At 39.3% G+C, this 27,624-nt stretch overlaps 20 non-coding genes and 57 pseudogenes across 20 annotated transcripts; all 77 read right to left on the reverse strand.

Annotated features, from left to right (window-relative positions):
• Nucleotides 1-2,493: 2,493 nt before the first annotated feature.
• Nucleotides 2,494-2,612, reverse strand: LOC143455215 (5S ribosomal RNA). Its single transcript, XR_013116802.1, has one exon. It is a non-coding gene; the product is annotated as a 5S ribosomal RNA (ribosomal RNA).
• Nucleotides 2,613-3,097: 485 nt separating this feature from the next.
• On the reverse strand, nucleotides 3,098-3,206 carry LOC143457416 (5S ribosomal RNA; annotated as a pseudogene).
• A 3,482-nt stretch (nucleotides 3,207-6,688) lies between these two features.
• LOC143456531 (5S ribosomal RNA) lies at nucleotides 6,689-6,807 on the reverse strand (annotated as a pseudogene).
• A 329-nt stretch (nucleotides 6,808-7,136) lies between these two features.
• Nucleotides 7,137-7,255, reverse strand: LOC143454554 (5S ribosomal RNA). The gene has a single exon (XR_013116171.1). It is a non-coding gene; the product is annotated as a 5S ribosomal RNA (ribosomal RNA).
• Nucleotides 7,256-7,803: 548 nt separating this feature from the next.
• LOC143456436 (5S ribosomal RNA) lies at nucleotides 7,804-7,922 on the reverse strand (annotated as a pseudogene).
• Nucleotides 7,923-8,032: 110 nt separating this feature from the next.
• Nucleotides 8,033-8,151, reverse strand: LOC143455941 (5S ribosomal RNA; annotated as a pseudogene).
• Nucleotides 8,152-8,261: 110 nt separating this feature from the next.
• Nucleotides 8,262-8,380, reverse strand: LOC143457130 (5S ribosomal RNA; annotated as a pseudogene).
• A 110-nt stretch (nucleotides 8,381-8,490) lies between these two features.
• LOC143456815 (5S ribosomal RNA) lies at nucleotides 8,491-8,599 on the reverse strand (annotated as a pseudogene).
• A 329-nt stretch (nucleotides 8,600-8,928) lies between these two features.
• Nucleotides 8,929-9,047, reverse strand: LOC143457115 (5S ribosomal RNA; annotated as a pseudogene).
• Nucleotides 9,048-9,157: 110 nt separating this feature from the next.
• Nucleotides 9,158-9,276, reverse strand: LOC143453817 (5S ribosomal RNA). Its single transcript, XR_013115468.1, has one exon. It is a non-coding gene; the product is annotated as a 5S ribosomal RNA (ribosomal RNA).
• A 330-nt stretch (nucleotides 9,277-9,606) lies between these two features.
• LOC143455597 (5S ribosomal RNA) lies at nucleotides 9,607-9,725 on the reverse strand (annotated as a pseudogene).
• Nucleotides 9,726-10,210: 485 nt separating this feature from the next.
• On the reverse strand, nucleotides 10,211-10,319 carry LOC143457237 (5S ribosomal RNA; annotated as a pseudogene).
• A 110-nt stretch (nucleotides 10,320-10,429) lies between these two features.
• LOC143457173 (5S ribosomal RNA) lies at nucleotides 10,430-10,538 on the reverse strand (annotated as a pseudogene).
• A 110-nt stretch (nucleotides 10,539-10,648) lies between these two features.
• On the reverse strand, nucleotides 10,649-10,757 carry LOC143457418 (5S ribosomal RNA; annotated as a pseudogene).
• A 329-nt stretch (nucleotides 10,758-11,086) lies between these two features.
• On the reverse strand, nucleotides 11,087-11,205 carry LOC143455212 (5S ribosomal RNA). Its single transcript, XR_013116799.1, has one exon. It is a non-coding gene; the product is annotated as a 5S ribosomal RNA (ribosomal RNA).
• A 110-nt stretch (nucleotides 11,206-11,315) lies between these two features.
• LOC143456798 (5S ribosomal RNA) lies at nucleotides 11,316-11,434 on the reverse strand (annotated as a pseudogene).
• Nucleotides 11,435-11,544: 110 nt separating this feature from the next.
• Nucleotides 11,545-11,653, reverse strand: LOC143457113 (5S ribosomal RNA; annotated as a pseudogene).
• Nucleotides 11,654-11,919: 266 nt separating this feature from the next.
• LOC143458015 (5S ribosomal RNA) lies at nucleotides 11,920-12,038 on the reverse strand. The gene has a single exon (XR_013117656.1). It is a non-coding gene; the product is annotated as a 5S ribosomal RNA (ribosomal RNA).
• A 110-nt stretch (nucleotides 12,039-12,148) lies between these two features.
• LOC143457131 (5S ribosomal RNA) lies at nucleotides 12,149-12,267 on the reverse strand (annotated as a pseudogene).
• A 110-nt stretch (nucleotides 12,268-12,377) lies between these two features.
• Nucleotides 12,378-12,496, reverse strand: LOC143454165 (5S ribosomal RNA). The gene has a single exon (XR_013115801.1). It is a non-coding gene; the product is annotated as a 5S ribosomal RNA (ribosomal RNA).
• Nucleotides 12,497-12,606: 110 nt separating this feature from the next.
• On the reverse strand, nucleotides 12,607-12,725 carry LOC143454770 (5S ribosomal RNA). The gene has a single exon (XR_013116379.1). It is a non-coding gene; the product is annotated as a 5S ribosomal RNA (ribosomal RNA).
• Nucleotides 12,726-12,835: 110 nt separating this feature from the next.
• On the reverse strand, nucleotides 12,836-12,954 carry LOC143457395 (5S ribosomal RNA; annotated as a pseudogene).
• Nucleotides 12,955-13,064: 110 nt separating this feature from the next.
• On the reverse strand, nucleotides 13,065-13,183 carry LOC143456627 (5S ribosomal RNA; annotated as a pseudogene).
• Nucleotides 13,184-13,293: 110 nt separating this feature from the next.
• Nucleotides 13,294-13,412, reverse strand: LOC143456143 (5S ribosomal RNA; annotated as a pseudogene).
• A 109-nt stretch (nucleotides 13,413-13,521) lies between these two features.
• LOC143454167 (5S ribosomal RNA) lies at nucleotides 13,522-13,640 on the reverse strand. The gene has a single exon (XR_013115803.1). It is a non-coding gene; the product is annotated as a 5S ribosomal RNA (ribosomal RNA).
• A 110-nt stretch (nucleotides 13,641-13,750) lies between these two features.
• Nucleotides 13,751-13,869, reverse strand: LOC143454692 (5S ribosomal RNA). The gene has a single exon (XR_013116302.1). It is a non-coding gene; the product is annotated as a 5S ribosomal RNA (ribosomal RNA).
• A 110-nt stretch (nucleotides 13,870-13,979) lies between these two features.
• On the reverse strand, nucleotides 13,980-14,098 carry LOC143455213 (5S ribosomal RNA). The gene has a single exon (XR_013116800.1). It is a non-coding gene; the product is annotated as a 5S ribosomal RNA (ribosomal RNA).
• A 110-nt stretch (nucleotides 14,099-14,208) lies between these two features.
• On the reverse strand, nucleotides 14,209-14,327 carry LOC143455447 (5S ribosomal RNA; annotated as a pseudogene).
• Nucleotides 14,328-14,437: 110 nt separating this feature from the next.
• Nucleotides 14,438-14,556, reverse strand: LOC143455634 (5S ribosomal RNA; annotated as a pseudogene).
• Nucleotides 14,557-14,666: 110 nt separating this feature from the next.
• LOC143456180 (5S ribosomal RNA) lies at nucleotides 14,667-14,785 on the reverse strand (annotated as a pseudogene).
• Nucleotides 14,786-14,895: 110 nt separating this feature from the next.
• On the reverse strand, nucleotides 14,896-15,004 carry LOC143456838 (5S ribosomal RNA; annotated as a pseudogene).
• Nucleotides 15,005-15,114: 110 nt separating this feature from the next.
• Nucleotides 15,115-15,223, reverse strand: LOC143457312 (5S ribosomal RNA; annotated as a pseudogene).
• A 110-nt stretch (nucleotides 15,224-15,333) lies between these two features.
• LOC143457295 (5S ribosomal RNA) lies at nucleotides 15,334-15,452 on the reverse strand (annotated as a pseudogene).
• A 110-nt stretch (nucleotides 15,453-15,562) lies between these two features.
• On the reverse strand, nucleotides 15,563-15,681 carry LOC143455890 (5S ribosomal RNA; annotated as a pseudogene).
• A 329-nt stretch (nucleotides 15,682-16,010) lies between these two features.
• LOC143454548 (5S ribosomal RNA) lies at nucleotides 16,011-16,129 on the reverse strand. The gene has a single exon (XR_013116165.1). It is a non-coding gene; the product is annotated as a 5S ribosomal RNA (ribosomal RNA).
• Nucleotides 16,130-16,457: 328 nt separating this feature from the next.
• On the reverse strand, nucleotides 16,458-16,566 carry LOC143457032 (5S ribosomal RNA; annotated as a pseudogene).
• Nucleotides 16,567-16,676: 110 nt separating this feature from the next.
• LOC143457364 (5S ribosomal RNA) lies at nucleotides 16,677-16,795 on the reverse strand (annotated as a pseudogene).
• Nucleotides 16,796-16,905: 110 nt separating this feature from the next.
• LOC143454166 (5S ribosomal RNA) lies at nucleotides 16,906-17,024 on the reverse strand. The gene has a single exon (XR_013115802.1). It is a non-coding gene; the product is annotated as a 5S ribosomal RNA (ribosomal RNA).
• Nucleotides 17,025-17,134: 110 nt separating this feature from the next.
• Nucleotides 17,135-17,253, reverse strand: LOC143454771 (5S ribosomal RNA). Its single transcript, XR_013116380.1, has one exon. It is a non-coding gene; the product is annotated as a 5S ribosomal RNA (ribosomal RNA).
• A 110-nt stretch (nucleotides 17,254-17,363) lies between these two features.
• LOC143457396 (5S ribosomal RNA) lies at nucleotides 17,364-17,482 on the reverse strand (annotated as a pseudogene).
• Nucleotides 17,483-17,592: 110 nt separating this feature from the next.
• Nucleotides 17,593-17,711, reverse strand: LOC143455565 (5S ribosomal RNA; annotated as a pseudogene).
• Nucleotides 17,712-17,821: 110 nt separating this feature from the next.
• LOC143455214 (5S ribosomal RNA) lies at nucleotides 17,822-17,940 on the reverse strand. The gene has a single exon (XR_013116801.1). It is a non-coding gene; the product is annotated as a 5S ribosomal RNA (ribosomal RNA).
• A 110-nt stretch (nucleotides 17,941-18,050) lies between these two features.
• Nucleotides 18,051-18,169, reverse strand: LOC143455448 (5S ribosomal RNA; annotated as a pseudogene).
• A 110-nt stretch (nucleotides 18,170-18,279) lies between these two features.
• LOC143455635 (5S ribosomal RNA) lies at nucleotides 18,280-18,398 on the reverse strand (annotated as a pseudogene).
• Nucleotides 18,399-18,508: 110 nt separating this feature from the next.
• LOC143456181 (5S ribosomal RNA) lies at nucleotides 18,509-18,627 on the reverse strand (annotated as a pseudogene).
• Nucleotides 18,628-18,737: 110 nt separating this feature from the next.
• Nucleotides 18,738-18,846, reverse strand: LOC143456839 (5S ribosomal RNA; annotated as a pseudogene).
• A 110-nt stretch (nucleotides 18,847-18,956) lies between these two features.
• On the reverse strand, nucleotides 18,957-19,065 carry LOC143457313 (5S ribosomal RNA; annotated as a pseudogene).
• A 339-nt stretch (nucleotides 19,066-19,404) lies between these two features.
• Nucleotides 19,405-19,523, reverse strand: LOC143456646 (5S ribosomal RNA; annotated as a pseudogene).
• Nucleotides 19,524-19,852: 329 nt separating this feature from the next.
• LOC143455914 (5S ribosomal RNA) lies at nucleotides 19,853-19,971 on the reverse strand (annotated as a pseudogene).
• A 328-nt stretch (nucleotides 19,972-20,299) lies between these two features.
• Nucleotides 20,300-20,408, reverse strand: LOC143457033 (5S ribosomal RNA; annotated as a pseudogene).
• A 110-nt stretch (nucleotides 20,409-20,518) lies between these two features.
• Nucleotides 20,519-20,637, reverse strand: LOC143457365 (5S ribosomal RNA; annotated as a pseudogene).
• Nucleotides 20,638-20,747: 110 nt separating this feature from the next.
• Nucleotides 20,748-20,856, reverse strand: LOC143456554 (5S ribosomal RNA; annotated as a pseudogene).
• Nucleotides 20,857-20,966: 110 nt separating this feature from the next.
• LOC143454765 (5S ribosomal RNA) lies at nucleotides 20,967-21,085 on the reverse strand. Its single transcript, XR_013116374.1, has one exon. It is a non-coding gene; the product is annotated as a 5S ribosomal RNA (ribosomal RNA).
• Nucleotides 21,086-21,195: 110 nt separating this feature from the next.
• On the reverse strand, nucleotides 21,196-21,314 carry LOC143457246 (5S ribosomal RNA; annotated as a pseudogene).
• A 110-nt stretch (nucleotides 21,315-21,424) lies between these two features.
• On the reverse strand, nucleotides 21,425-21,533 carry LOC143457352 (5S ribosomal RNA; annotated as a pseudogene).
• Nucleotides 21,534-21,862: 329 nt separating this feature from the next.
• Nucleotides 21,863-21,981, reverse strand: LOC143456078 (5S ribosomal RNA; annotated as a pseudogene).
• A 110-nt stretch (nucleotides 21,982-22,091) lies between these two features.
• On the reverse strand, nucleotides 22,092-22,210 carry LOC143455268 (5S ribosomal RNA). Its single transcript, XR_013116853.1, has one exon. It is a non-coding gene; the product is annotated as a 5S ribosomal RNA (ribosomal RNA).
• Nucleotides 22,211-22,320: 110 nt separating this feature from the next.
• Nucleotides 22,321-22,429, reverse strand: LOC143457435 (5S ribosomal RNA; annotated as a pseudogene).
• Nucleotides 22,430-22,539: 110 nt separating this feature from the next.
• Nucleotides 22,540-22,648, reverse strand: LOC143457200 (5S ribosomal RNA; annotated as a pseudogene).
• A 110-nt stretch (nucleotides 22,649-22,758) lies between these two features.
• On the reverse strand, nucleotides 22,759-22,877 carry LOC143456200 (5S ribosomal RNA; annotated as a pseudogene).
• Nucleotides 22,878-22,987: 110 nt separating this feature from the next.
• LOC143455285 (5S ribosomal RNA) lies at nucleotides 22,988-23,106 on the reverse strand. The gene has a single exon (XR_013116870.1). It is a non-coding gene; the product is annotated as a 5S ribosomal RNA (ribosomal RNA).
• A 110-nt stretch (nucleotides 23,107-23,216) lies between these two features.
• LOC143456886 (5S ribosomal RNA) lies at nucleotides 23,217-23,325 on the reverse strand (annotated as a pseudogene).
• A 109-nt stretch (nucleotides 23,326-23,434) lies between these two features.
• Nucleotides 23,435-23,553, reverse strand: LOC143455410 (5S ribosomal RNA; annotated as a pseudogene).
• A 110-nt stretch (nucleotides 23,554-23,663) lies between these two features.
• Nucleotides 23,664-23,782, reverse strand: LOC143455717 (5S ribosomal RNA; annotated as a pseudogene).
• Nucleotides 23,783-23,892: 110 nt separating this feature from the next.
• LOC143457120 (5S ribosomal RNA) lies at nucleotides 23,893-24,001 on the reverse strand (annotated as a pseudogene).
• Nucleotides 24,002-24,111: 110 nt separating this feature from the next.
• LOC143457392 (5S ribosomal RNA) lies at nucleotides 24,112-24,220 on the reverse strand (annotated as a pseudogene).
• A 110-nt stretch (nucleotides 24,221-24,330) lies between these two features.
• Nucleotides 24,331-24,449, reverse strand: LOC143455363 (5S ribosomal RNA). The gene has a single exon (XR_013116943.1). It is a non-coding gene; the product is annotated as a 5S ribosomal RNA (ribosomal RNA).
• Nucleotides 24,450-24,997: 548 nt separating this feature from the next.
• On the reverse strand, nucleotides 24,998-25,116 carry LOC143456248 (5S ribosomal RNA; annotated as a pseudogene).
• A 110-nt stretch (nucleotides 25,117-25,226) lies between these two features.
• Nucleotides 25,227-25,335, reverse strand: LOC143457451 (5S ribosomal RNA; annotated as a pseudogene).
• Nucleotides 25,336-25,664: 329 nt separating this feature from the next.
• Nucleotides 25,665-25,783, reverse strand: LOC143454406 (5S ribosomal RNA). Its single transcript, XR_013116031.1, has one exon. It is a non-coding gene; the product is annotated as a 5S ribosomal RNA (ribosomal RNA).
• Nucleotides 25,784-25,893: 110 nt separating this feature from the next.
• On the reverse strand, nucleotides 25,894-26,002 carry LOC143457300 (5S ribosomal RNA; annotated as a pseudogene).
• Nucleotides 26,003-26,331: 329 nt separating this feature from the next.
• Nucleotides 26,332-26,440, reverse strand: LOC143457445 (5S ribosomal RNA; annotated as a pseudogene).
• Nucleotides 26,441-26,550: 110 nt separating this feature from the next.
• LOC143456079 (5S ribosomal RNA) lies at nucleotides 26,551-26,669 on the reverse strand (annotated as a pseudogene).
• Nucleotides 26,670-26,779: 110 nt separating this feature from the next.
• LOC143455270 (5S ribosomal RNA) lies at nucleotides 26,780-26,898 on the reverse strand. The gene has a single exon (XR_013116854.1). It is a non-coding gene; the product is annotated as a 5S ribosomal RNA (ribosomal RNA).
• Nucleotides 26,899-27,008: 110 nt separating this feature from the next.
• LOC143457436 (5S ribosomal RNA) lies at nucleotides 27,009-27,117 on the reverse strand (annotated as a pseudogene).
• Nucleotides 27,118-27,227: 110 nt separating this feature from the next.
• Nucleotides 27,228-27,336, reverse strand: LOC143457201 (5S ribosomal RNA; annotated as a pseudogene).
• Nucleotides 27,337-27,446: 110 nt separating this feature from the next.
• On the reverse strand, nucleotides 27,447-27,565 carry LOC143456201 (5S ribosomal RNA; annotated as a pseudogene).
• Between the last annotated feature and the right edge of the window lie 59 nt (nucleotides 27,566-27,624).

Genomic DNA, 27,624 nt, shown 5'->3' on the forward strand with positions numbered 1-27,624 from the left:
AATGTGTCACTTTTAGAAATACCTAATTTACACTAAATTCACTTTCTTTAGTTTTACAATTATGATGTATACAGGAAGCCAGATGATGTTTCTACTAACCTGTAATAATCTCATCGTCTACGACGCATAGGTTTCTAGTAATTAACGATTGCAAATGTGTGTGCGGGGTTGGCCACACCTAGTTTTTTTAGTAAACTCGCGAGCCTGGTTAGGATAGGGTTAAAAGATCCACAATTTATTGAAACAACTGACGATATGCACTGTTAAAAGAACGACAATTTATTAAAAGAACTGACAACATGCACTGTTAAAAGCACGACAACTGACGAAGTGCACATTTCAATCGCATTCATTTAATCACAAGTTGTGTGCAATTGCTCGAAGATAACTTTTTATGTCCATATTTGTTGTCAGATTTGTTCTCGGTAACGGTGTATACGAGTGGCACCGTGCGATTTTCATCGACCAGCGCGTGTATCGTGTACAGCTGGTATCCAAGTGGGGCAACATCGAATGTACCGTCACAAAACCAATTAGCGCATTTGTTCAGTATATCCAGATTCTTTTGAGACGCAAACATATAGAATTCGTTCTCATCGTCTTCCTCGATAACGAAGGCTTCTCCCCTCGGTGTCACGCGGAGTTCATCCATCAAGCCGATTCCTTCTGGACATACGCGCTTTCGCTGTATCATCCGCTTTAATGATGTTGCTTTAGGGAGAGCACCAGCGGTGGCTAAGGATATATCCTGCGTTTCCCTCTGAATAATGTTTGAGGTACGTTCATCTGAATTGATTGCTCGATCTCGCATGCTGGCTTGTGCTCTTGCAACTATAACACGTGCAGGGTTTGGTGGATGACTGTGTTCAGATGGTGCTCTCTTGAGGCTGTCGTCCTCGGCTGTGGATAGACGGCTTTTGCATTTGAGGTAGTCCTCACATCTCCAGTAAGTTACGCCATTTGTTGTTTTGTCACGAACGTACAAGAAACCGTCCAAGGCCAACTTTCGTTTGCCTTTATCACTTAAAATGAATTCCATTTCGATATGTATACAATCGTTATTAACGTGGAAAAAATTACAAGAATTCTTAAGATGTCTAAAATCAAATAGTGTGGAAATGTAAGTATACACAATATGATCAAATAATGTAATTATAATAGTCATATAACTCATAAATAGGGCAACCAGTTTTTTGACCCAAAAATTTTTAACTTTGACCTTAAAATTTGCAAAGTTTGACCTTTATTTTGCAACTTGCCTCATTGACAACTTGATGCCTCATTAATTACCTGATGCCTCATTAATACTATAATTCACACTCACTTCAGTATATTACACCACATTGCTGCAATCTCAATCGTACCAATCACAAAAAGAGCAAAATATTTGTGTTCACACTTCAACAACACAGCATTAAAGTGACACTTGATGCTGCTTGCTTTGTGAAAGTTTTTCAACATCTGGTGGCAAGTCATATGAAGCAAGAGCCAGAACATTTTCTAAATAGGCGTCGGAAATGCGTGATCTTAGCTTGCTTTTCGTGAATTTCATTGTTGAAAACATTTGTTCACATGTGTACGTGCTACCAAGCATCGAAGCCATTTATTTTGCGCTGTCGGTCAAGCTGGGATAAAGACCACTTTCAAGAAGCTACTTTGTGTAAAAGTCAGACAGCGACATGCCCCTTGCTATTAAATTTTGCCTTCAATTCCTTACTCTTTGTATCTATAATGACTAGTCTAGTCTACTGTACAGACAATCTCGTACTTAGTAATTCTCGTGCGTATTCTTGTGATATCTTATTAATATGTGGGCGGGCCGGCCGCCATGCGAAGTCGAACACTTTATGATACAAATATAAAATATAGATATAAAATATAAATCGTAAATAAAATATAAACTTTATGATATATACATCACAATTCATTAATGCACACCATTACAAAGACCGCACATCACAATGGCTCATTGTTCCAATGTTTGAGAAACACGCTAAAATCTTGCTTGAACTGTCGGTTCGATAAAGTGTCGTTCGATCAACTGTCGTTTTGATTAACTGTCGGTTCGATAAAATGTCGTTCGATCAGCTGTCGTTTCGATAAAGTGTCTTTCGATCAACTGTCGGCTCGATTAACTGTCGTTCGATAAAGTGTCTTTCGATCAGCTGTCGTTTCGATCAGGTGTCGTTCGATAAAGTGTCTTTCGATAAAGTGTCTTTCGATAAGGTGTCGTAGTACCATAAATTTGATAGAAATATACAGCATGACTAAAATGCTTACAAAACCCGGTATTCCCAGGCGGTCACCCATCCAAGTACTAACCGGGCTCGAGGTTTGCTTAACTTCCGAGTTTGGGTCTACTCAACCTGGTTTGGTCGCAGGCGATTTCAAATGAAAGAAAATGGCTTTTTAAATTAGAATTCGATTGCATAGGAAATTCAAAAAAGAAAACAGTTGCTATATATTTAATTGAAATATACAGCATGACTAAATTGCTTACAACACCCGGTATTCCCAGGCGGTCACACATCCAAGTACTAACAGGGCCCGAGGTTGCTTAACTTCCGAGATCGAACGAGATCGGGTCTATTCAACCTGGTATGGTCGTAGGCGATTTCAAATGAAAGAAAATGGTCTTTTCAATTCTAATTCGATTGCATAGGAAATTCAAAAAAGCAAATAGTTGCTATAAATTTTATTGAAAGATACAGCATGACTAAAATGCTTACAGCACCCGGTATTCCCAGGCGGTCACCCATCCAAGTACTAACCGGGCCCGAGGTTGCTTAAATTCCGTAATCGTATCTAATCAATCTGGTATGGTCGTAGATGATTTCAAATGAAAGAAAATGGCTTTTTTAATTCTAACTCGAATGCATAGGAAATTCAAAAACGCAAACCGTTGCTATAAATTTAATTGAAATATACAGCATGACTAAAATGCTTACAAAACCCGGTATTTCCAGGCGCAATTTGAAAAGAAGGACAATTTGAAAAGAAAGAAAATGGCTTTTTTAATTTTAATTCGATTATATAAGGAATATAAAAACGCAAAGAGTTGCTAAAAATTTAATTGAAATATACAGCATGACTAAAATGCTTACAACACCCGGTATTCCTAGGCGGACACCCATCCAAGTACTAACCGGGCCCGAGTTTGCTTAACTTCCGAGATTGGGTCTACTCAACCTGGTATGGTCGAAGGCAATTTGAAAAGAAAGAAAATGGCTTTTTTAATTTTAATTCGATTATATAAGGAATATAAAAACGCAAAGAGTTGCTATAAAAATAATTGAATTATACATCATGACTAAAATGCTTACAACACCCGGTACTACGACACCTAATCGAAAGACACTTTATCGAACGACACCTGATCGAAACGACAGCTGATCGAAAGACACTTTATCGAACGACAGTTAATCGAGCCGACAGTTGATCGAAAGACACTTTATCGAAACGACAGCTGATCGAACGACATTTTATCGAACCGACAGTTAATCAAAACGACAGTTGATCGAACGACACTTTATCGAACCGACAGTTCAAGCAAGATTTTAGCGTGTTTCTCAAACATTGGAACAATGAGCCATTGTGATGTGCGGTCTTTGTAATGGTGTGCATTAATGAATTGTGATGTATATATCATAAAGTTGACGATTTATATTTTATATCTATATTTTATATTTGTATCATAAAGTGTTCAATTTCGCATGGCGGCCGGCCCGCCCACATATTAATAAGATATCACAAGAATACGCACGAGAATTACTAAGTACGAGATTGTCTGTACAGTAGACTAGACTAGTCATTATAGATACAAAGAGTAAGGAATTGAAGGCAAAATTTAATAGCAAGGGGCATGTCGCTGTCTGACTTTTACACAAAGTAGCTTCTTGAAAGTGGTCTTTATCCCAGCTTGACCGACAGCGCAAAATAAATGGCTTCGATGCTTGGTAGCACGTACACATGTGAACAAATGTTTTCAACAATGAAATTCACGAAAAGCAAGCTAAGATCACGCATTTCCGACGCCTATTTAGAAAATGTTCTGGCTCTTGCTTCATATGACTTGCCACCAGATGTTGAAAAACTTTCACAAAGCAAGCAGCATCAAGTGTCACTTTAATGCTGTGTTGTTGAAGTGTGAACACAAATATTTTGCTCTTTTTGTGATTGGTACGATTGAGATTGCAGCAATGTGGTGTAATATACTGAAGTGAGTGTGAATTATAGTATTAATGAGGCATCAGATAATTAATGAGGCATCAAGTTGTCAATGAGGCAAGTTGCAAAATAAAGGTCAAACTTTGCAAATTTTAAGGTCAAAGTTAAAAATTTTTGGGTCAAAAAACTGGTTGCCCTATTTATGAGTTATATGACTATTATAATTACATTATTTGATCATATTGTGTATACTTACATTTCCACACTATTTGATTTTAGACATCTTAAGAATTCTTGTAATTTTTTCCACGTTAATAACGATTGTATACATATCGAAATGGAATTCATTTTAAGTGATAAAGGCAAACGAAAGTTGGCCTTGGACGGTTTCTTGTACGTTCGTGACAAAACAACAAATGGCGTAACTTACTGGAGATGTGAGGACTACCTCAAATGCAAAAGCCGTCTATCCACAGCCGAGGACGACAGCCTCAAGAGAGCACCATCTGAACACAGTCATCCACCAAACCCTGCACGTGTTATAGTTGCAAGAGCACAAGCCAGCATGCGAGATCGAGCAATCAATTCAGATGAACGTACCTCAAACATTATTCAGAGGGAAACGCAGGATATATCCTTAGCCACCGCTGGTGCTCTCCCTAAAGCAACATCATTAAAGCGGATGATACAGCGAAAGCGCGTATGTCCAGAAGGAATCGGCTTGATGGATGAACTCCGCGTGACACCGAGGGGAGAAGCCTTCGTTATCGAGGAAGACGATGAGAACGAATTCTATATGTTTGCGTCTCAAAAGAATCTGGATATACTGAACAAATGCGCTAATTGGTTTTGTGACGGTACATTCGATGTTGCCCCACTTGGATACCAGCTGTACACGATACACGCGCTGGTCGATGAAAATCGCACGGTGCCACTCGTATACACCGTTACCGAGAACAAATCTGAAGCTGTGTACAATCGCATCTTTGGTTTATTGGAACAACAGCGACCAGGAATAGCCCCAGAAACCGTAACAATAGACTTTGAAATGGCAGCATATAATGCTCTTTCTTCCAGCTTCCCTCGGGCAGAAATTCTCGGCTGCCTTTTCCATTTTGGCCAATGTAGCTTCCGGAAAATTCAGGCTCTCTCTCTGCAGCGGTGGTTCAATGAAGATGCAGAGCACGCCCTTCGCATAAAATGCTTCCAGGCACTGGCATTCGTTCCGCCTGAAGACGTTGTACAACGGTTCGAGGACTTCCTGGCCACGTTCAGTGACGACGATGAGCAGCACTTGTCTGAATACATTGACTATTTTGAAAATACTTGGATTGGACGATTGTGTCGCAGGAATCGTCGTCAACCTCTATTTCCTATCCGATGTTGGAATGTCTTCCACCGGGTTCAAGATGACCTTCCACGAACGAATAATAGCATTGAAGGATGGCACAATGCGTTCAGCAAGCGTGTCTCAATATCCCATCCGACGCTTCGCAGACTCGTCAAAAAAATTAAGCAGGAACAAGGTTCCAACGAATTGTTAATTGAACAATTGAGTGCTGGAATCGATGGCCCACCACGGAAGAAGCGCTACGACGCTGTCAACCAACGGCTGAAGAGCATAGTTGAAAATTATGACTCAACAAATATGGACATAAAAAGTTATCTTCGAGCAATTGCACACAACTTGTGATTAAATGAATGCGATTGAAATGTGCACTTCGTCAGTTGTCGTGCTTTTAACAGTGCATGTTGTCAGTTCTTTTAATAAATTGTCGTTCTTTTAACAGTGCATATCGTCAGTTGTTTCAATAAATTGTGGATCTTTTAACCCTATCCTAACCAGGCTCGCGAGTTTACTAAAAAAACTAGGTGTGGCCAACCCCGCACACACATTTGCAATCGTTAATTACTAGAAACCTATGCGTCGTAGACGATGAGATTATTACAGGTTAGTAGAAACATCATCTGGCTTCCTGTATACATCATAATTGTAAAACTAAAGAAAGTGAATTTAGTGTAAATTAGGTATTTCTAAAAGTGACACATTTCTATAAATTCTTCTTGTTACGCCGCGCCCCCGCTGTGAAAAGAGAACGAAAAAGAATAGTTAGTCAAGTTATTGGTGCGTAAATGAGTAATACGTTTCAATGCGGAGAGAGAGCAAAATTATATAAATATCACAATATCTCAAAAATTACAAAATCTAACTTTATCAAACAAACATGGACAGATAGCTGAACATCACAAAGACCCATTGTTTCAATGTTTGAGAAACACGCAAAAATCTTGCTTGAACTGTCGGTTCGATAAAGTGTCGTTCGATCAACTGTCGTTTTGATTAACTGTCGGTTCGATAAAGTGTCGTTTGATCAACTTTCGGTTCGATAAAGTGTCTTTCGATCAACTGTCGTTTCGATCAGGTGTCGTTTCGATCAGGTGTCGTTCGATTAAGTGTCTTTCGATAAAGTGTCGTTCGATTAAGTGTCGTTCGATAAAGTGTCTTTCGATAAGGTGTCGGGTCACGCAACACCCGGTATTCCCAGGCGGTCACCCATCCAAGTACTAACCGGGCCCGAGGTTGATTAACTTCGGAGATCGAACGAGATCGGGTCTACTCAACCTGGTATTGTCGTACGCGATTTCAAATGAAAGAAAATGGCGTATTCAATTCTAATTCGATTGCATAGGAAATTCAAAAAAGCAAATAGTTGCTATAAATTTGATAGAAATATACAGCATGACTGAAATGCTTACAAAACCCGGTATAACCAGGCAATCACCCATCCAAGTATTAACCGGGCCCGAGGTTGCTTAACTTCCGAGATCGGGTCTACTCAACCTGGTATGGTCGTAGGCGTTTTAAAATGAAAGAAAATGGCTTTTTTAATTATAATTCGATTGCATAGGAAATTCAAAATCACAAATAGTTGCTATTAATTTAATTGAAATATACAGCATGACTAAAATGCTTACAACACCCGGTATTCCCAGGCGGTCACCCATCCAAGTACTAACCGGGCCCGAGGTTGCTTAACTTCCGAGATCGAACGAGATCGGGTCTACTCAACCTGGTATGGTCGTAGGCGATTTCAAATGAAAGAAAATGGCATTTTCAAGTATAATTCCATTGCATAGGAAATTGAAAAACGCAAACAGTTGCTAGACATTTCATTGAGAGATACAGCATGACTAAAATGCTTACAACACCCGGTATTCCCAGGCGGTCAACCATCCAAGTACTAGCAGGGCCCGAGGTTGCTTAAATTCCGAGATCGTATCTACTCAACCTGGTATGGACGTAGACGATTTCAAATGAAAGAAAATGGTCTTTCCAATTCTAATTCGATTGCATAGGAAATTCAAAAAAGCAAATAGTTGCTATAAATTTGATTAAAATATTCAGCATGTCTAAAATGCTTACAGCACCCGGTATTCCCAGGCGGTCACCCATCCAAGTACTAACCGGTCCAGAGGTTGCTTAAATTCCGAGATCGTATCTACTCAACCTGGTATGGTCGTAGGCGTTTTCAAATGAAAGAAAATGGCTTTTTTAATTATAATTCGATTGCATAGGAAATTCAAAATCACAAATAGTTGCTATTAATTTAATTGAAATATACAGCATGACTAAAATGCTTACAACACACGGTATTCCCAGGCGGTCACCCATCCAAAAACTACCCGGGCCCGAGGTTGCTTAACTTCCGAGATCGAACGAGATCGGGTCTACTCAACTCGGTATGGTCGTAGGCAATTTCAAAAGAAAGAAAATGGCATTTTCAATTATAATTCGATTGCATAGGAAATACAAAAACGCAAACAGTTGCTATAAAAATAATTGAAATATACAGCATGACTAAAATGCTTACAACACCCGGTATTCACAGGCAGTCACCCATCCAACTACTAACCGGGCCCGAGATTGCTTAACTTCCGAGATCGAACGAGATCGGGTCTACTCAACCTGGTATGGTCGTAGTCGATTTCAAATGAAAGAAAATGGCTTTATGAATTCTAATTCGATTGCATAGGAAATTCAAAAAAGCAAATAGTTGCTATAAATTTGATTGAAATATACAGCATGAATAAAATGCTTACAACACCCGTTATTCCCAGGCGGTCACCCATCCAAGTACTAACCGGGCCCGAGGTTGCTTAACTTCCGAGATTGAACGAGAACAGGTCTGCTCAGCCTGGTATGGTCGTAGTTGATTTCAAAAGAAAGAAAATGTCATTTTCAATTCTAATTCGATTGCATAGGAAATTCAAAAAAGCAAATAGTTGCTATAAGTTTGATAGAAATAAACAGCATGACTAAAATGCTTACAACACCCGGTATTCCCAGGCGGTCACCCATCCAAGCACTAACCGGGCCCGAGGTTGCTTAACTTCCGAGATCGGGTCTACTCAACCTGGTATGGTCGTAGGCGATTTGAAATGAAAGAAAATGGCTTTTTTATTTATAATTCGTTTGCATAAGAAATTCAAAATCACAAACAGTTGCTATATATTTAATTGAAATATACAGCTTGACTAAATTGCTTACAAAACCCGGTATTCCTAGGCGGTCACAAATCCAAGTACTAACCGGGCCCGAGGTTGCTTAATTTCCGAGATCGGGTCTACTCAACCTGGTATGGTCGTAGGCGATTTCAAATGAAAGAAAATGGCCTTTTCAATTCTAATTCGATTGCATAGGAAATTCAAAAAGGCAAAAAGTTGTTATAAATTTGATTGAAATATACAGCATGACTAAAATGCTTACAACACCCGGTATAACCAGGCAATCACCCATCCAAGTACTAACAGGGCCCGAGGTTGCTTAACTTCCGAGATCGAACGAGATCGGGTCTACTCAACCTGGTATGGTCGAAGGCAATTTGAAAAGAAAGGAAATGGCTTTTTTAATTTTAATTCGATTATATAAGGAATATAAAAACGCAAAGAGTTGCTATAAAAATAATTGAAATGTACATCATGACTAAAATGCTTACAACACCCGGGATTCCCAGGCGGTCACCCATCCAAGTACTAACCGGGCCCGAGGTTGCTTAACTTCCGAGATCGAACGAGATCGGGTCTACTCAACCTGGTATTGTCGTAGGCGATTTCAAATGAAAGAAAATGGCGTTTTCAATTCTTATTCGATTGCATAGGAAATTCAAAAAAACAAATAGTTGCTATAAATTTGATAGAAATATACAGCATGACTAAAATGCTTACAAAACCCGGTATTCCCAGGCGGTCACCCATCCAAGTACTAACCGGGCTCGAGGTTTGCTTAACTTCCGAGTTTGGGTCTACTCAACCTGGTATGGTCGCAGGCGATTTCAAATGAAAGAAAATGGCTTTTTAAATTAGAATTCGATTGCATAGGAAATTCAAAAAAGAAAACAGTTGCTATATATTTAATTGAAATATACAGCATGACTAAATTGCTTACAACACCCGGTATTCCCAGGCGGTCACACATCCAAGTACTAACAGGGCCCGAGGTTGCTTAACTTCCGAGATCGAACGAGATCGGGTCTACTCAACCTGGTATGGTCGTAGGCGATTTCAAATGAAAGAAAATTGTCTTTTCAATTCTAATTCGATTGCATAGGAAATTCAAAAAAGCAAATAGTTGCTATAAATTTTATTGAAAGATACAGCATGACTAAAATGCTTACAGCACCCGGTATTCCCAGGCGGTCACCCATCCAAGTACTAACCGGGCCCGAGGTTGCTTAACTTCCGAGATCGTATCTACTCAATCTGGTATAGTCGTAGGTGTTTTCAAAAGAAAGAAAATGGCTTTTTTAATTCTAACTCGAATGCATAGGAAATTCAAAAACGCAAACCGTTGCTATAAATTTAATTGAAATATACAGCATGACTAAAATGCTTACAAAACCCGGTATTTCCAGGCGCAATTTGAAAAGAAGGACAATTTGAAAAGAAAGAAAATGGCTTTTTTAATTTTAATTCGATTATATCAAGAATATAAAAAGGCAAAGAGTTGCTAAAAATTTAATTGAAATATACAGCATGACTAAAATGCTTACAACACCCGGTATTCTTAGGCGGACACCCATCCAAGTACTAACCGGGCCCGAATTTGCTTAACTTCCGAGATCGGGTCTACTCAAGCTGGTATGGTCGTAGGCAATTTCAAATGAAATAAAATGGCTTTTTGAATTCTAATTCGATTGCATAAGAAATACAAAAACGCAAAGAGTTGCTATAAAAATAATTGAAATATACAGCATGACTAAAATGCTTTCAACACCCGGTATTCCCAGGCCGTCACCCATCCAAGTACTAACCGGGCCCGAGGTTGCTTAACTTCCGAGATCGGGTCTACTCAACCTGGTATGGTCGTAGGCGATTTCAAATGAAAGAAAATGGCTTTTTTATTTATAATTCGTTTGCATAGGAAATTCAAATTCACAAACAGTTGCTATATATTTAATTAAATTATACAGCATGACTAAATTGCTTACAACACCCGGTGTTCCTAGGCGGTCACAAATCCAAGTACTAACCGGGCCCGAGGTTGTTTAACTTCCGAGATCGGGTCTACTCAACCTGGTATGGTCGTAGGCGATTTCAAATGAAAGAAAATGGCCTTTTCAATTCTAATTCGATTGCATAGGAAATTCAAAAAGGCAAAAAGTTGTTATAAATTTGATTGAAAGATACAGCATGACTAAAATGCTTGCAACACCCGGTAATACCAGGCAATCACCCATCCAAGTAATAACCGGGCCCGAGGTTGCTTAACTTCCGAGATCGGGTCTACTCAACCTGGTATGGTCGTAGGCGTTTTAAAATGAAAGAAAATGGCTTTTTTAATTCTAATTCGATTGCATAGGAAATTCAAAATCACAAATAGTTGCTATTAATTTAATTCAAATATACAGCATGACTAAAATGCTTACAACACACGGTATTCCCAGGCGGTCACCCATCCAAGTAGTAACCGGGCCCGAGGTTGCTTAACTTCCGAGATCGAACGAGATCGGGTCTACTCAACCTGGTATGGTCGTAGGCGATTTCAAATGAAAGAAAATGGCATTTTCAAAAATAATTCCATTGCATAGGAAATTAAAAAACGCAAACAGTTGCTAGACATTTCATTGAGAAATACAGCATGACTAAAATGCTTACAACACCCGTTATTCCCAGGCGGTCAACCATCCAAGTACTAGCAGGGCCCGAGGTTGCTTAACTTCCGAGATCGAACAAGATCGGGTCTACTCAACCTGGTATGGACGTAGACGATTTCAAATGAAAGAAAATGGTCTTTCCAATTCTAAATCGATTGCATAGGAAATTCAAAAAAGCAAATAGTTGCTATAAATTTGATTGAAATGTACAGCATGACTAAAATGCTTACAACACCCGGTATTCCCAGGCGGTCACCCATCCAAGTACTAACCGGGCCCGAGGTTGCTTAAATTCCGAGATCGTATCTACTCAACCTGGTATGGTCGTAGGTGATTTCAAAAGAAAGAAAATGGCTTTTTTAATTCTAATTCGATTGCATAGGAAATTCAAAAACGCAAACCGTTGCAATAAATTTAATTGAAATATACAGCATGACTAAAATGCTTACAAAACCTGGTATTCCCAGGCGCAATTTAAAAAGAAGGACAATTTTTAAAAGAAAGAAAATGGCTTTTATAATTTTAACTCGATTATATAAGGAATATAAAAACGCAAAGATTGCTAAAAAAATAATTGAAATGTACATCATGACTAAAATGCTTACAACACCCGGTATTCCCAGGCGGTCACCCATCCAAGTACTAACCGGGCCCGAGGTTGCTTAACTTCCGAGATCGAACGAGATCGGGTCTACTCAACCTGGTATGGTCGTAGACGATTTTAAATGAAAGAAAATGGTCTTTCCAATTCTAATTGGATTGCATAGGAAATTAAAAAAAGTAAATAGTTGCTATAAATTTGATTGAAATATACAGCATGACTAAAATGCTTACAACACCCGTTATTCCCAGGCGGTCACCCATCCAAGTACTAACCGGGCCCGAGGTTGCTTAACTTCCGAGATTGAACGAGAACAGGTCTGCTCAGCCTGGTATGGTCGTAGTTGATTTCAAAAGAAAGAAAATGTCATTTTCAATTCTAATTCGATTGCATAGGAAATTCAAAAAAGTAAACAGATGTTATAAATTTAATTGAAGTATACAGCATGACTAAAATGCTTACAACACACGGTATTCCCAGGAGGTCACCCATCCAAGTACTAACCGGGCCCGAGGTTGCTTAACTTCCGAGATCGAACGAGATCGGGTCTACTCAACCCGGTATGGTCGTAGGCAATTTCAAAAGAAAGAAAATGGCATTTTCAATTATAATTCGATTGCATAGGAAATACAAAAACGCAAACAGTTGCTATAAAAATAATTGAAATATACAGCATGACTAAAATGCTTACAACACCCGGTATTCACAGGCAGTCACCCATCCAACTACTAACCGGGCCCGAGATTGCTTAACTTCCGAGATCGAACGAGATCGGGTCTACTCAACCTGGTATGGTCGTAAGCGATTTCAAAAGAAAGAAAATGGCATTTTCAAGTATAATTCGATTGCATAGGAAATTAAAAAACGCAAACAGTTGCTAGACATTTGATTGAGAGATACAGCATGACTAAAATGCTTACAACACCCGGTATTCCCAGGCAGTCAACCATCCAAGTACTAGCAGGGCCCGAGGTTGCTGGACTATCGAGATCGAACGAGATCAGTTCTGCTCAACCTGGTATGGTCGTAGGCGATTTAAAAAGAAAGAAAATGGCCTTTTCAATTCTAATTCGATTGCATAGGAAATTCAAAAAGGCAAATAGTTGCTAAAAATTTAATGTAAATATACAGCATGACTAAAATGCTTACAATACCCGGTATTCCCATTCGGTCACCCATCCAAGTACTAACAGGGCCAGAGGTTGCTTAACTTCCGAGATCGAACGAGATCGGGTCTACTCAACCTGGTATGGTCGTAGACGATTTGAAATGAAAGAAAATGGTCTTTCCAATTCTAATTCGATTGCATAGGAAATTCAAAAAAGCAAATAGTTGCTATAAATTTGATTGAAATATACAGCATGACTAAAATGCTTACAACAACCGGGATTCCCAGGCGGTCACTCATCCAAGAACTAACCGGGCCCGAGGTTGCTTAACTTCCGAGATCGAACGAGATCGGGTCTACTCAACCTGGTATGGTCGTAGGTGATTTCAAAAGACAGAAAATGGCTTTTTCAATTCTAATTGGATTGCATAGGAAATTCAAAAAAGTAAACATATGTTAAAATTGAATTGAAGTATGCAGCATGACTAAAATGCTTACAGCACCCGGTATTCCCAGGCGGTCACCCATCCAAGTACTAACCGGGCCCGAGGTTGCTTAACTTCCGAGATCGAACGAGATCGGGTCTACTCAACCTGGTATGGTCGTAGACGATTTTAAATGAAAGAAAATGGTCTTTCCAATTCTAATTGGATTGCATAGGAAATTCAAAACAGCAAATAGTTGCTATAAATTTGATTGAAATATACAGCATGACTAAAATGCTTACAACACCCGTTATTCCCAGGCGGTCACCCATCCAAGTACTAACCGGGCACGAGGTTGCTTAACATCCGAGATCGAACGAGATCGGGTGTACTCAACCTGGTATGGTCGTAGGCGATTTCAAATGAAAGAAAATAGCTTTTTCAATTCTAATTCGATTGCATAGGAAATTCAAAAAAGTAAACAGATGTTATAAATTTAATTGAAGTATACAGCATGATTAAAATGCTTACAACACACGGTATTCCTAGGCGGTCACCCATCCAAGTACTAACCGGGCCCGAGGTTGCTTAACTTCCGAGATCGAACGAGATCGGGTCTACTCAACCCGGTATGGTCGTAGACGATTTCAAATGAAAGAAAATGGTCTTTCCAATTCTAATTCGATTGCATAGGAAATTCAAAAAAGCAAATAGTTGCTATAAATTTGATTAAAATATACAGCATGACTAAAATGCTTACAACACCCGGTATTCACAGGCAGTCACCCATCCAACTACTAACCGGGCCCGAGATTGCTTAACTTCCGAGATCGAACGAGATCGGGTCTACTCAACCTGGTATGGTCGTAGGCGATTTCAAAAGAAAGAAAATGGCTTTATGAATTCTAATTCGATTGCATAGGAAATTCAAAAAAGCAAATAGTTGCTAAAAATTGAATTGAAATATACAGCATGACTAAAATGCTTACAACACCCGGTATTCCCAGGCGGTCACCCATCCAAGTAATAACAGGGCCCGAGGTTGCTTAACTTCCGAGATCGAACGAGATCGGGTCTACTCAACCTGGTATGGTCGTAGACGATTTCAAATGAAGGAAAATTGTCTTTCCAATTTTAATTCGATTGCATAGGAAATTCAAAAAAGCAAATAGTTGCTATAAATTTGATTGAAATATACAGCATGTATAAAATGCTTACAACACCCGTTATTCCCAGGCGGTCACCCATCCAAGTACTAACCGGGCCCGAGGTTGCTTAACTTCCGAGATCGAACGAGATCAGGTCTGCTCAGCCTGGTATGGTCGTAGTTGATTTCAAAAGAAAGAAAATGTCATTTTCAATTCTAATTCGATTGCATAGGAAATTCAAAAAAGCAAATAGTTGCTATAAATTTGATAGAAATAAACAGCATGACTAAAATGCTTACAACACCCGGTATTCCCAGGCGGTCACCCATCCAAGCACTAACCGGGCCCGAGGTTGCTTAACTTCCGAGATCGGGTCTACTCAACCTGGTATGGTTGTAGGCGATTTCAAATGAAAGAAAATGTCTTTTTTATTTATAATTCGTTTGCATAGGAAATTCAAAATCACAAACAGTTGCTATATATTTAATTGAAATATACAGCTTGACTAAATTGCTTACAACACCCGGTATTCCTAGGCGGTCACAAATCCAAGTACTAACCGGGCCCGAGGTTGCTTAACTTCCGAGATCGGGTCTACTCAACCTGGTATGGTCGTAGGCGATTTCAAATGAAAGAAAATGGCCTTTTCAATTCTAATTCGATTGCATAGGAAATTCAAAAGGGCAAAAAGTTGTTATAAATTTGATTGAAATATACAACATGACTAAAATGCTTACAACACCCGGTATAACTAGGCAATCACCCATCCAAGTATTAACTGGGCCCGAGGTTGCTTAACTTCCGAGATCGAACGAGATCGGGTCTACTCAACCTGGTATGGTCGAAGGCAATTTGAAAAGAAAGAAAATGGCTTTCTTAATTTTAATTCGATTATATAAGGAATATAAAAACGCAAAGAGTTGCTATAAAAATAATTGAAATGTACATCATGACTAAAATGCTTACAACACCCGGTATTCCCAGGCGGTCACCCATCCAAGTACTAACCGGGCCCGAAGTTGATTAACTTACGAGATCGAACGAGATCGGGTCTACTCAACCTGGTATTGTCGTAGGCGATTTCAAATGAAAGAAAATGGCGTTTTCAATTCTTATTCGATTGCATAGGAAATTCAAAAAAACAAATAGTTGCTATAAATTTGATAGAAATATACAGCATGACTAAAATGCTTACAAAACACGGTATTCCCAGGCGGTCACCCATCCAAGTACTAACCGGGCTCGAGGTTTGCTTAACTTCCGAGTTTGGGTTTACTCAACCTGGTATGGTCGCAGGCGATTTCAAATGAAAGAAAATGGCTTTTTAAATTAGAATTCGATTGCATAGGATATTAAAAAAGGAAACAGTTGCTATATATTTAATTGAAATATACAGCATGACTAAATTGCTTACAACACCCGGTATTCCCAGGCGGTCACACATCCAAGTACTAACCGGGCCCGAGGTTGCTTAACTTCCGAGATCGAACGAGATCGGGTCTACTCAACCTGGTATGGTCGTAGGCGATTTCAAATGAAAGAAAATGGCCTTTTCAATTCCAATTCGATTGCATAAGAAATTCAAAAAAGCAAATAGTTGCTATAAATTTTATTGAAAGATACAGCATGACTAAAATGCTTACAACTCCCGGTATTACCAGGCAACACCCATCCAAGTATTAACCGGGCCCGAGGTTGCTTAATTTCCGAAAACGGGTCTACTCAACCTGGTATGGTCGAAGTCGTTTTAAAATGAAAGAAAATGGCTTTTTTAATTCTAATTCGATTGCATAGGAAAATCAAAATCACAAACAGTTGCTATTAATTTAATTGAAATAAAAAGCATGACTAAATTGATTATAACACCCGGTATTCCCAGGCGGTCACCCATCCAAGTACTAACCGTGCCCGAGGTTGCTTAACTTCCGAGATCGGGTATACTCAACCTGGTATGGTCGTAGGCGATTTCAAAAGAAAGAAAAGGGCATTTTCAATTATAATTCGATTGCATAGGAAATATAAAAAAGCAAACAGTTGCTATAAAAATAATTGAAATATACAGCATGACTAAAATGCTTCCAACACCCGGTAATCCCAGGCAGTCACCCATCCAATTACTAACCGGGCTCGAGATTGCTTAACTTCCGAGATCGAACGAGATCGGGTCTACTCAACCTGGTATGGTCGTAGTTGATTTCAAAAGAAAGAAAATGTCATTTTCAATTCTAATTCGATTGCATAGGAAATTCAAAAAAGTAAACAGATGTTATAAATTTAATTGAAGTATACAGCATGACTAAAATGCTTACAACACACGGTATTCCCAGGAGGTCACCCATCCAAGTACTAACCGGGCCCGAGGTTGCTTAACTTCCGAGATCGAACGAGATCGGGTCTACTCAACCCGGTATGGTCGTAGGCAATTTCAAAAGAAAGAAAATGGCATTTTCAATTATAATTCGATTGCATAGGAAATACAAAAACGCAAACAGTTGCTATAAAAATAATTGAAATATACAGCATGACTAAAATGCTTACAACACCCGGTATTCACAGGCAGTCACCCATCCAACTACTAACCGGGCCCGAGATTGCTTAACTTCCGAGATCGAACGAGATCGGGTCTACTCAACCTGGTATGGTCGTAAGCGATTTCAAAAGAAAGAAAATGGCATTTTCAAGTATAATTCGATTGCATAGGAAATTAAAAAACGCAAACAGTTGCTAGACATTTGATTGAGAGATACAGCATGACTAAAATGCTTACAACACCCGGTATTCCCAGGCAGTCAACCATCCAAGTACTAGCAGGGCCCGAGGTTGCTGGACTATCGAGATCGAACGAGATCAGTTCTGCTCAACCTGGTATGGTCGTAGGCGATTTAAAAAGAAAGAAAATGGCCTTTTCAATTCTAATTCGATTGCATAGGAAATTCAAAAAGGCAAATAGTTGCTAAAAATTTAATGTAAATATACAGCATGACTAAAATGCTTACAATACCCGGTATTCCCATTCGGTCACCCATCCAAGTACTAACAGGGCCAGAGGTTGCTTAACTTCCGAGATCGAACGAGATCGGGTGTACTCAACCTGGTATGGTCGTAGGCGATTTCAAATGAAAGAAAATAGCTTTTTCAATTCTAATTCGATTGCATAGGAAATTCAAAAAAGTAAACAGATGTTATAAATTTAATTGAAGTATACTGCCTGACTAAAATGCTTACAACACACGGTATTCCTAGGCGGTCACCCATCCAAGTACTAACCGGGCCCGAGGTTGCTTAACTTCCGAGATCGAACGAGATCGGGTCTACTCAACCCGGTATGGTCGTAGACGATTTCAAATGAAAGAAAATGGTCTTTCCAATTCTAATTCGATTGCATAGGAAATTCAAAAAAGCAAATAGTTGCTATAAATTTGATTAAAATATACAGCATGACTAAAATGCTTACAACACCCGGTATTCACAGGCAGTCACCCATCCAACTACTAACCGGGCCCGAGATTGCTTAACTTCCGAGATCGAACGAGATCGGGTCTACTCAACCTGGTATGGTCGTAGGCGATTTCAAAAGAAAGAAAATGGCTTTATGAATTCTAATTCGATTGCATAGGAAATTCAAAAAAGCAAATAGTTGCTAAAAATTGAATTGAAATATACAGCATGACTAAAATGCTTACAACACCCGGTATTCCCAGGCGGTCACCCATCCAAGTAATAACAGGGCCCGAGGTTGCTTAACTTCCGAGATCGAACGAGATCGGGTCTACTCAACCTGGTATGGTCGTAGACGATTTCAAATGAAGGAAAATTGTCTTTCCAATTTTAATTCGATTGCATAGGAAATTCAAAAAAGCAAATAGTTGCTATAAATTTGATTGAAATATACAGCATGTATAAAATGCTTACAACACCCGTTATTCCCAGGCGGTCACCCATCCAAGTACTAACCGGGCCCGAGGTTGCTTAACTTCCGAGATCGAACGAGATCAGGTCTGCTCAGCCTGGTATGGTCGTAGTTGATTTCAAAAGAAAGAAAATGTCATTTTCAATTCTAATTCGATTGCATAGGAAATTCAAAAAAGCAAATAGTTGCTATAAATTTGATAGAAATAAACAGCATGACTAAAATGCTTACAACACCCGGTATTCCCAGGCGGTCACCCATCCAAGCACTAACCGGGCCCGAGGTTGCTTAACTTCCGAGATCGGGTCTACTCAACCTGGTATGGTTGTAGGCGATTTCAAATGAAAGAAAATGTCTTTTTTATTTATAATTCGTTTGCATAGGAAATTCAAAATCACAAACAGTTGCTATATATTTAATTGAAATATACAGCTTGACTAAATTGCTTACAACACCCGGTATTCCTAGGCGGTCACAAATCCAAGTACTAACCGGGCCCGAGGTTGCTTAACTTCCGAGATCGGGTCTACTCAACCTGGTATGGTCGTAGGCGATTTCAAATGAAAGAAAATGGCCTTTTCAATTCTAATTCGATTGCATAGGAAATTCAAAAGGGCAAAAAGTTGTTATAAATTTGATTGAAATATACAACATGACTAAAATGCTTACAACACCCGGTATAACTAGGCAATCACCCATCCAAGTATTAACTGGGCCCGAGGTTGCTTAACTTCCGAGATCGAACGAGATTGGGTCTACTCAACCTGGTATGGTCGAAGGCAATTTGAAAAGAAAGAAAATGGCTTTCTTAATTTTAATTCGATTATATAAGGAATATAAAAACGCAAAGAGTTGCTATAAAAATAATTGAAATGTACATCATGACTAAAATGCTTACAACACCCGGTATTCGAAGGCGGTCACCCATCCAAGTACTAACCGGGCCCGAAGTTGATTAACTTACGAGATCGAACGAGATCGGGTCTACTCAACCTGGTATTGTCGTAGGCGATTTCAAATGAAAGAAAATGGCGTTTTCAATTCTTATTCGATTGCATAGGAAATTCAAAAAAACAAATAGTTGCTATAAATTTGATAGAAATATACAGCATGACTAAAATGCTTACAAAACACGGTATTCCCAGGCGGTCACCCATCCAAGTACTAACCGGGCTCGAGGTTTGCTTAACTTCCGAGTTTGGGTTTACTCAACCTGGTATGGTCGCAGGCGATTTCAAATGAAAGAAAATGGCTTTTTAAATTAGAATTCGATTGCATAGGATATTAAAAAAGGAAACAGTTGCTATATATTTAATTGAAATATACAGCATGACTAAATTGCTTACAACACCCGGTATTCCCAGGCGGTCACACATCCAAGTACTAACCGGGCCCGAGGTTGCTTAACTTCCGAGATCGAACGAGATGGGGTCTACTCAACCTGGTATGGTCGTAGGCGATTTCAAATGAAAGAAAGTGGCCTTTTCAATTCCAATTCGATTGCATAAGAAATTCAAAAAAGCAAATAGTTGCTATAAATTTTATTGAAAGATACAGCATGACTAAAATGCTTACAACTCCCGGTATTACCAGGCAACACCCATCCAAGTATTAACCGGGCCCGAGGTTGCTTAACTTCCGAGAACGGGTCTACTCAACCTGGTATGGTCGAAGTCGTTTTAAAATGAAAGAAAATGGCTTTTTTAATTCTAATTCGATTGCATAGGAAAATCAAAATCACAAACAGTTGCTATTAATTTAATTGAAATAAAAAGCATGACTAAATTGATTATAACACCCGGTATTCCCAGGCGGTCACCCATCCAAGTACTAACCGTGCCCGAGGTTGCTTAACTTCCGAGATCGGGTATACTCAACCTGGTATGGTCGTAGGCGATTTCAAAAGAAAGAAAAGGGCATTTTCAATTATAATTCGATTGCATAGGAAATATAAAAAAGCAAACAGTTGCTATAAAAATAATTGAAATATACAGCATGACTAAAATGCTTCCAACACCCGGTAATCCCAGGCAGTCACCCATCCAATTACTAACCGGGCTCGAGATTGCTTAACTTCCGAGATCGAACGAGATCGGGTCTACTCAACCTGGTATGGTCGTAGTTGATTTCAAAAGAAAGAAAATGGCTTTATGAATTCTAATTCGATTGCATAGGAAATTCAAAAAAGCAAATAGTTGCTATAATTTTGATTGAAAGATACAGCATGACTAAATTGCTTACAACACCCGGTATTCCCAGGCGGTAACCCATCCAAGTACTAACCGGGCCCGAGGTTGCTTAACTTCCGAGATCGGGTCTACTCAACCTGGTATGGTCGTAGGCGATTTCAAATGAAAGAAAATGGCTTTTTTATTTATAATTCGTTTGCATAGGAAATTCAAAATCACAAACAGTTGCTATTAATTTAATTGAAATATACAGCATGACTAAAATGCTTACAACACCCGGCATTCCCATGCGGTCGCCCATCCAAGTACTAACCGGGCCCGAGGTTGCTTAACTTCCGAGATCGAACGAGATCGGGTCTACTCGACCTGGTATGGTCGTAGGCGATTTCAAAAGAAAGAAAATGGCATTTTCAAGTATAATTCGATTGCATAGGAAATTAAAAAACGCAAACAGTTGCTAGACATTTGATTGAGAGATACAGCATGACTAAAATGCTTACAACACCCGGTATTCCCAGGCGATCAACCATCCAAGTACTAGCAGGGCCCGAGGTTGCTGGACTTCCGAGATCGAACGAGATCAGTTCCGCTCAACCTGGTATGATCGTAGGCGATTTAAAAAGAAAGATAATGGCCTTTTCAATTCTAATTCGATTGCAAAGGAAATTCAAAACAGCAAATAGTTGCCAAAAATTTAATTGAAATATACAGCATGACTAAAATGCTTACAACACCCGGTATTCCCATTCGGTCACCCATCCAAGTACTAACAAGGCCAGAGGTTGTTTAACTTCCAAGATCGGGTCTTTTCAACCTGGTATGGTCGTAGGCGTTTTAAAATGAAAGATAATGGCTTTTTTAATTCTAATTCGATTGCATAGGAAATTCAAAATCACAAACAGTTGCTATTAATTTAATTGAAATATACAGCATGACTAAATTGCTTATAACACCCGGTATTCCAATGCGGTCACCCATCCAAGTTATAACCGGGACCGAGGTTGCTTAACTTCCGAGAACGGGTATACTCAACCAGGTATGGTCGTAGGCGATTTCAAAAGAAGGAAAAGGGCATTTTCAATTATAATTCGATTGCATCGGAAATTAATAAACGCAAACAGTTGCTAGACATTTGATTGAAAGATACAGCATGACTAAAATGCTTACAACACCCGGTATTCCCAGGCGGTCAACCATCCAAGTACTAACAAGGCCCGAGTTTGCTTAACTTCCGAGATCGAACGAGATCAGGTCTGCTCAACCTGGTATGGTCGTAGGCGATTTCAAAAGAAAGAAAATGGCCTTTTCAATTCTAATTCGATTGCATAGGAAATTCAAAAAAGCAAACAGTTGTTATAAATTTTATTGAAAGATACAGCATGACTAAAATGCTTACAACACCCGGTATTCCCAGGCGGTCACACATCCAAGTACTAACCGGGCCCGAGTTTGCTTAACTTCCGAGATCGAACGAGATCGGGTCTACTCAACCTGGTATGGTCGTAGGCGATTTTAAATGAAAGAAAATGGCCTTTTCAATTCTAATTCGATTGCATAGGAAATTCAAAAAAGCAAAAAGTTGTTATAAATTTGATTGAAAGATACAGCATGACTAAAATGCTTACAACACCCGGTATTACCACGCAATCACCCATCCAATTATTAACTGGGCCCGAGGTTGCTTAACTTCCGAGATCGGGTCTACTCAACCTGGTATGGTCGTAGGCGTTTTAAAATGAAAGAAAATGACTTTTTTAATTCTAATTCGATTGCATAGGAAATTCAAAATAACAAACAGTTGCTATATATTTATTTGAAATATACAGCATGACTAAATTGCTCATAACAGCCGGTATTCCCAGGCGGTCACCCATCCAAGTACTAACCGGGCCCGAGGTTGCTTAACTTCCGAGATCGGGTATACTCAACCTAGTATGGTCGTAGGCGATTTCAAAAGAAAGAAAAGGGCATTTTCAAATATAATTCGATTGCATAGGAAAATAATAAACGCAAACAGTTGCTAGACATTTGAATGAAAGATACAGCATGACTAAAATGCTTACAACACCCGGTATTCCCAGGTGGTCAACCATCCAAATACTAACAGGGCCCGAGGTTGCTTAACTTCCGAGATCGAACGAGATCGAGTCTACTCAACCTGGTATGGTCGTAGACGATTTCAAATGAAAGAAAATGGTCTTTCCAATTCTAATTCGATTGCATAGGAAATTCAAAAAAGCAAATAGTTGCTATAAATTTGATTGAAATTTACAGCATGACTAAATAGCTTACAACATCCGTTATTCCCATGCGGTCACCCATCCAAGTACTAACCGGGCCCGAGGTTGCTTAACTTCCGAGATCGAACGAGATCGGGTCTACTCAACCCGGTATGGTCGTAGACGATTTCAAATGAAAGAAAATGGTCTTTCCAATTCTAATTCGATTGCATAGGAAATTCAAAAAAGCAAATAGTTGCTATAAATTTGATTAAAATATACAGCATGACTAAAATGCTTACAACACCCGTTATTCCCAGGCGGTCACCCATCCAAGTACTAACCGGGCCCGAGGTTGCTTAACTTCCGAGCTCGGGTCTACTCAACCTGGTATGGTCGTAGACGATTTCAAATGAAGAGAATGGCTTTTTTAATTATAATTCGTTTGCATAGGAAATTCAAAATCACAAACAGTTGCTATATATTTAATTGAAATATACAGCATGACTAAAATGCTTACAACATCCGTTATTCCCATGCGGTCACCCATCCAAGTACTAACCGGGCCCGAGGTTGCTTAACTTCCGAGATCGAACGAGATCGGGTCTACTCAACCCGGTATGGTCGTAGACGATTTCAAATGAAAGAAAATGGTCTTTCCAATTCTAATTCGATTGCATAGGAAATTCAAAAAAGCAAATAGTTGCTATAAATTTGATTGAAATATACAGCATGACTAAAATGCTTACAACACCCGTTATTCCCAGGCGGTCACCCATCCAAGTACTAACCGGGCCCGAGGTTGCTTAACTTCCGAGATCGAACGTAATGGGGTCTACTCAACCTGGTATGGTCGTAAACGATTTCAAATGAAGGAAAATGGTCTTTCCAATTCTAATTCGATTGCATAAGAAATTCAAAAAAGCAAATAGTTGTTATAAATTTGATTGAAATATACAGCATGACTAAAATGCTTACAGCACCCGGTATTCCCAGGCGGTCACCCATCCAAGTACTAACCGGTCCCGAGGTTGCTTAACTTCCGAGATCGGGTCTACTCAACCTGGTATGGTCGTAGGCGTTTTAAATTGAAACAAAATGACTTTTTTAATTTTAATTCGATTGCATAGGAAATTCAAAATCACAAACAGTTGCTATATATTTATTTGAAATATACAGCATGACTAAATTGCTTATAACAACCGGTATTCCCAGGCGGTCACCCATCCAAGTTATAACCGGGCCCGAGGTTGCTTAACTTCCGAGATCGGGTATACTCAACCTGGTATGGTCGTAGGCTATTTCAAAAGAAAGAAAAGGGCATTTTCAATTATAATTCGATTGCATAGGAAATTAATAAACGCAAACAGTTGCTAGACTTTTGAGTGAAAGATACAGCATGACTAAATTGCTTACAACAACCGGTATTCCCAGGCGGTCACACATCCAAGTACTAACCGGGCCCGAGGTTGCTTAACTTCCGAGATCGAACGAGATCGGGTCTACTCAACCTGGTATGGTCGTAGGCGAATTGAAATGAAAGAAAATGGCCTTTTCAATTCTAATTCAATTGCATAGGAAATTCAAAAAAGCAAAAAGTTGTTATAAAGTTGATTGAAAGATACAGCATGACTAAAATGCTTACAACACCCGGTATTACCACGCAATCACCCATCCAAGCATTAACCGTGCCCGAGGTTGCTTAACTTCCGAGATCGAGTCTACTCAACCTGGTATGGTCGAAGGCGTTTTAAAATGAAAGAAAATGACTTTTTTAATTCTAATTCGATTGCATAGGAAATTCAAAATCACAAACATTTGCTATATATTTATTTGAAATATACAGCATGACTAAATTGCTTATAACAGCCGGTATTCCCAGGCGGTCACCCATCCAAGTTATAACCGGGCCCGAGGTTGCTTAACTTCCGAGATCGGGTCTACTCAACCTGGTATGGTCGTAGGCGATTTCAAAAGAAAGGAAAGGGCATTTTCAATTATAATTCGATTGCATAGGAAATTAATAAACGCAAACAGTTGCTAGACATTTGAGTGAAAGATACAGCATGACTAAATTGCTTACAACAACCGGTATTCCCAGGCGGTCACACATCCAAGTACTAACCGGGCCCGAGGTTGCTTAACTTCCGAGATCGAACGAGATCGGGTCTACTCAACATGGTATGGTCGTAGGCGAATTGAAATGAAAAAAAATGGCCTTTTCAATTCTAATTCAATTGCATAGGAAATTCAAAAAAGCAAAGAGTTGTTATAAGTTTGATTGAAAGATACAGCATGACTAAAATACTTACAACACCCGGTATTACCACGCAATCACCCATCCAAGTATTAACCGGGCCCTAGGTTGCTTAACTTCCGAGATCGGGTCTACTCAACCTGGTATGGTCGTAGGCGTTTTAAAATGAAAGAAAATGGCTTTTTTAATTCTAATTCGATTGCATAGAAAATTCAAAATCACAAACTGTTGCTATTAATTTAATTGTAATATAAAGCAAGACTAAATTGCTTATGTCACCCGGTATTCCCAGGCGGTCACCCATCCAAGTTATAACCGGGCCTGAGGTTGCTTAACTTCCGAGATCGGGTATACTCAACCTGGTATGGTCGTAGGCGATTTCAAAAGAAAGAAAATGGCTTTATGAATTCTAATTCGATTGCATAGGAAATTCAAAAAAGCAAATAGTTGCTAAAAATTGAATTAAATTATACAGCATGACTAAAATGCTTACAACACCCGGTATTCCCAGGCGGTCACCCATCCAAGTACTAACCGGGCCCGAGGTTGCTTAACTTCCGAGATCGAACGAGATGGGGTCTACTCAACCTGGTATGGTCGTAAACGATTTCAAATGAAGGAAAATGGTCTTTCCAATTCTAATTCGATTGCATAGGAAATTCAAAAAAGCAAATAGTTGTTATAAATTTGATTGAAATATACAGCATGACTAAAATGCTTACAGCACCCGGTATTCCCAGGCGGTCACCCATGCAAGTACTAACCGGTTCCGAGGTTGCTTAACTTCCGAGATCGGGTCTACTCAACCTGGTATGGTCGTAGGCGATTTCAAATGAAAGAAAATGGCTTTTTTAATTATAATTCGATTGCATAGGAAATTCAAAACAGCAAATAGTTGCCAAAAATTTAATTGAAATATACAGCATGACTAAAATGCTTACATCACCCGGTATTCCCATTCGGTCACCCATCCAAGTACTAACAGGGCCAGAGGTTGTTTAACTTCCAAGATCGGGTCTTTTCAACCTGGTATGGTCGTAGGCGTTTTAAAATGAAAGATAATGGCTTTTTTAATTCTAATTCGATTGCATAGGAAATTCAAAATCACAAACAGTTGCTATTAATTTAATTGAAATATACAGCATGACTAAATTGCTTATAACACCCGGTATTCCCATGCGGTCACCCATCCAAGTTATAACCGGGACCGAGGTTGCTTAACTTCCGAGATCGGGTATACTCAACCAGGTATGGTCGTAGGCGATTTCAAAAGAAGGAAAAGGGCATTTTCAATTATAATTCGATTGCATCGGAAATTAATAAACGCAAACAGTTGCTAGACATTTGATTGAAAGATACAGCATGACTAAAATGCTTACAACACCCGGTATTCCCAGGCGGTCAACCATCCAAGTACTAACAAGGCCCGAGTTTGCTTAACTTCCGAGATCGAACGAGATCAGGTCTGCTCAACCTGGTATGGTCGTAGGCGATTTCAAATGAAAGAAAATGGCCTTTTCAATTCTAATTCGATTGCATAGGAAATTCAAAAAAGCAAACAGTTGTTATAAATTTTATTGAAAGATACAGCATGACTAAAATGCTTACAACACCCGGTATTCCCAGGCGGTCACACATCCAAGTACTAACCGGGCCCGAGTTTGCTTAACTTCCGAGATCGAACGAGATCGGGTCTACTCAACCTGGTATGGTCGTAGGCGATTTTAAATGAAAGAAAATGGCCTTTTCAATTCTAATTCGATTGCATAGGAAATTCAAAAAAGCAAAAAGTTGTTATAAATTTGATTGAAAGATACAGCATGACTAAAATGCTTACAACACCCGGTATTACCACGCAATCACCCATCCAATTATTAACTGGGCCCGAGGTTGCTTAACTTCCGAGATCGGGTCTACTCAACCTGGTATGGTCGTAGGCGTTTTAAAATGAAAGAAAATGACTTTTTTAATTCTAATTCGATTGCATAGGAAATTCAAAATAACAAACAGTTGCTATATATTTATTTGAAATATACAGCATGACTAAATTGCTCATAACAGCCGGTATTCCCAGGCGGTCACCCATCCAAGTACTAACCGGGCCCGAGGTTGCTTAACTTCCGAGATCGGGTATACTCAACCTAGTATGGTCGTAGGCGATTTCAAAAGAAAGAAAAGGGCATTTTCAAATATAATTCGATTGCATAGGAAAATAATAAACGCAAACAGTTGCTAGACATTTGAATGAAAGATACAGCATGACTAAAATGCTTACAACACCCGGTATTCCCAGGTGGTCAACCATCCAAATACTAACAGGGCCCGAGGTTGCTTAACTTCCGAGATCGAACGAGATCGAGTCTACTCAACCTGGTATGGTCGTAGACGATTTCAAATGAAAGAAAATGGTCTTTCCAATTCTAATTCGATTGCATAGGAAATTCAA

The sequence above is a fragment of the Clavelina lepadiformis genome, chromosome 4 (assembly GCF_947623445.1).
Source record: "Clavelina lepadiformis chromosome 4, kaClaLepa1.1, whole genome shotgun sequence".
NCBI lineage: Eukaryota > Metazoa > Chordata > Ascidiacea > Aplousobranchia > Clavelinidae > Clavelina > Clavelina lepadiformis.